Source organism: Lygodium microphyllum, chromosome 13, assembly GCF_053477565.2.
Source record: "Lygodium microphyllum isolate KBCC chromosome 13, Lygodium_microphyllum_v1.1.10, whole genome shotgun sequence".
Taxonomy (NCBI): domain Eukaryota; kingdom Viridiplantae; phylum Streptophyta; class Polypodiopsida; order Schizaeales; family Lygodiaceae; genus Lygodium; species Lygodium microphyllum.
In genome coordinates this window covers 96,343,583-96,347,381 of record NC_141147.1, presented here as the reverse complement: position 1 = coordinate 96,347,381, position 3,799 = coordinate 96,343,583, and the positions used below count along the sequence as shown (strand labels likewise).

The following is a 3,799-nucleotide window of genomic DNA, read 5'->3' as shown; positions in this document are numbered from 1 at the left end:
CCAAGTCAAAGTTACCAATTGTATTCTCTGCTTTATTCTAACAAGGACGATTGCTGCACATCATCATGATTGGGACGATCAACCTTATAGAGGTCCTCTAAGCATACAGAACCTCCCATAAGGCTACTATAGGACATACCCATTTTTAGTTGGTATATGGTATAGAAGTGGTTTTCCCTGTTGAGTTAGAGACACCTTCTCTGTGTGTGGCTATCAAAGAACGCCTAGGTGATGATGAGTCCATGCAGCACTATCTCCTACACTTGAAATGTTTGGATGAGACTCGCAGGATGGCCCTACAATGTATGGAAGCCACACAGGTGCCATAAAAGGCCCCTCATGACAACTTCATCAACTATAAGGAATTTAAGGAAGGTGACTTAGTCCTAACCTATGACTTAAGATTTGGCAAGTTCCTAGGAAAGCTCTAGCAATGCTAGATGGGCCCCTACAGGGTACTTGCTATTAACCCTAATGGCTTTGTTCAGATATGTTGAGAAATCAAATGATGTATGCCATAGAGGCTAGATGTATGCCCTAAAGAGGCTAGAAGATAGACAAATTATGTATGCTCTAGGAAGAGATGTTCAGAATCCCATATGCACAGTGAGGAGAGTGGTGCTATCCAAAAAGCTATAAAGGTATGTACTTGACACTCATTTCAAGATAGAGCACAATCATTCTGTGTCACTCAAGATTGTGTTTATGAGTCCAAGTTAATCTATATTGGAACCTAATTCACTTGAGTTACAATTCTTTATCTCAATCATGTTTTATGTTTATAATCTCCATCTACCATAGCTAGCATAGCTCTAGATCCATGTTTCTCAACATGGTATCAGAGCCATGGTGAGCTATGTCTAGCTTCATTAGTTTAGAGTTCGTCTTTAGGCCTATTTTATGATGAATGGATAGTAGGAGTTGAACCTACCTTAAGGCCCTCTGCCATATCCATATCGTAGACCCATTTTCTTGGCTGCTCATTAGAGAATCTATCGGAGACTTTGATACTCCTCCAATAGTGGTTCACACATGAGCATGACTGCACTATGCTACTTCTCAATCCTTCTCTCTTAAGTAGTGCCTCTCATATAATTACTCATGGGTTCTATGTTTGGCAAGATCAGTGATGAAGAGATGCCCACATACACAATGCTTACTAGAGAAGAAAGGCTTCATCAATAAGGAGATGCACTTCGTGGTCATGAAGCTCCATGAGGGGTACCAGTCCGCAGAAGGAGGATGAAACATAACAATGTCATCCCGAATGGACACTTCAAGAAGGATTGGTAGTCCTACTTGAAGACCTAGTTTCATCAGGTGACTTGTAAGAAGCACATATGCCTTGCTCATCAAAGGAAAGATGTTCAAATATTTCTACACCCTACTAGTGGTCCATTTAGACCCATGGTTCACTTTCAAAAAATCAAGTACAACGTGAAGTTCAAGGCAGGTCGTGGATTTACCCTGGAAGAGCTCAAAAGTGCTGCGATTTCCAAACGGCTTGCACCCACTATAGATATTGCTGTAGACCATCACAAAAAGAATAAATGCCTCAAGAGTTGCAGTCTAATGTGCAAAGGTTGAATACATACAAAGCCAAGCTGATTACCTTTCCTCTTCGATCTCGAAAGACCAAAGCTGGTGATGCTAGTCTAGAAGAACTAGCAAATGCCACACAAATATTGGGTCCAGTTCTTCCCATTAAGAGAGAGAAGTCAATGCTTGAACTTGTACATGTAATAGATGATATGAAAGACAACAAGGCTTAAGCAAAATTTTGCTTGGAAAAAATGAATGGATGGATGATAGGAAAGTAGGTTTTTGATAAGATAATTGGAAGGGTTGAATTGGAACTCTATAAATATGATGGTGATCTCAGGGAAATCTTGGCTGTTGTAAAGGAGAAACTAAACAAAGTAGTTGAGGGTTGGACAAGAGAACAGAAAAACCATTGTCTTGAAGAGACAGAAAAGTTCTTCAAGAATTCAGGCAAACTCCTATGATTAATTGTAGCACAAACAAAGAATGTGATACCAAGCCATGCATTCCAGGAAGCTCCAAAGGCATCCAAAGAAAAATGTATCCATCTTGCATGCCCAAAGAAATGTAAGGACCTCACAAGGTCAAATGAAACTCCAAAATGTATGTACCCTAAGATCTATGTAATGACAAGCTATAGCAATGTACTTATTTGTATCCATCTCAAACTCACTGAGAAAGAAGACCAAAAGGACCTCATAAAGAAGACTAAAGCACAAAGAAGATGAAGAAGATACTTTTTGCTACTGACAACAAAGAATCTTTCCCTTAGTGGATCTACTTTCCATAGTGGATGTAAAAAATCCTACCAAGATATAAAGTTTCAAGCCTTAACTTGACTAGGCTACCAAAGAGCTAGTCTCCTGGTCCATGTTTGCATGTGGGGGGGGGGGGGGGGGGGCAAAAAGCCAGCAAGGGTAGAGACTCATCATTTGAGGGGGGGTTGTTGAGAAATCAAATGATGTATGCCATAGAGGCTAGATGTATGCCATGAAGAGGCTTGAAGATAGACAAATGATGTATGCTCTAGGAAGAGATGTTCAAAATCCCATATGCACAGTGAGGAGAGTGGTGCTATCCAAAAAGATATAAAGGCATGTACTTGACACTCATTTCAAGATAGAGTACAATCATTCTGTGTCACTCAAGTTTGTGTTTATGCATCTAAGTTAATCTATCTTGGAACTTAATTCACTTGAGTTACAATTCTTTATCTCAATCATGTTTTATGTTTATAATATTCGTCTACCATAGCTAGCATAGCTCTAGATCCATGTTTCTCAACAAGATATAGGCCATGGAAACCTCTAATGATCCTTTCTTAATTAATGGCTATCACCTAAAGAAGTATTACCCACCTTGGGGATCCTAATAATCACTATCAATAGTCCCTTCATCCCTTGGCATCGATCGGTAAGGCTTTGCCTATTGCTCATGATATCCTTCCTGCTTATCTTGATGAGGTGGCCTCGTCCTTCTAGCTCCTCATAGCCACCTTCCACCCCTTTTTGTTCCATTTTCCACCTAATCCAATAGAGGTACTGTGGATGGTTTTGATACATGGTACTCCTACTATTCTCCTTTTTGAAAAAAAAACATAAATATATATCAGTCATAGGAGAAAAGGACTTCGGTCCTTGTCATGTTGACCTATCCCTCAAGAAAAGGAGGAAACACCCTTGGGAGTAGGAAAAAAAAATAAAAAGAGAGAAAAAAAAACTATCATGGGAGAAAAGGAAACAATTCCCTATCATAACATGCCTTGTTCCAAGAAAAGATGGCAAACATCCTTTTTTACCCCTTGCCCATGTTCATGTGCGGGATGGGTGTTGAGATGGCAAGCTCAACACGTGCAGAAATTGATGATAGACCGCCTGGCTAGATGGGTCTACACATCTACATTTAGCATGTTGGTGGTCATTATGATACTCACATGGCCACTAACTTACCACTTATTATATTTAGTTTGCTACACCTACCTACAACTGGCAAAAACATAGCGCCAGTTGATTAGTGTAGTCGGTTATGCACTGTTTAACTTAGTATACCACTTTCCTTTATGTTGTATCTTATCTATACTTTGTGTACATTGTATAATGTGTGGAAGAAGAAGAAGAAACCAGTAAGAAAACTTTTTGGCCTCCATCTCTCTTCTTATGTTCTTGAGTGAGCTTCCTCTTGTGTATATAGTGTGTGTTTGGTGCAGCAGCTCAAGAAAGTCTCCCCATCATGTGATTCTTGACATGGTATCAGAGCC

The 3,799-nt window shown here is 39.8% G+C and overlaps 1 pseudogene; it reads left to right on the top strand.

Annotated features, from left to right (window-relative positions):
- The first annotated feature begins 1,242 nt into the window (after nt 1–1,242).
- On the top strand, nt 1,243–1,772 carry LOC148026934 (large ribosomal subunit protein eL13z pseudogene; annotated as a pseudogene).
- The last annotated feature ends 2,027 nt before the right edge of the window (nt 1,773–3,799 follow it).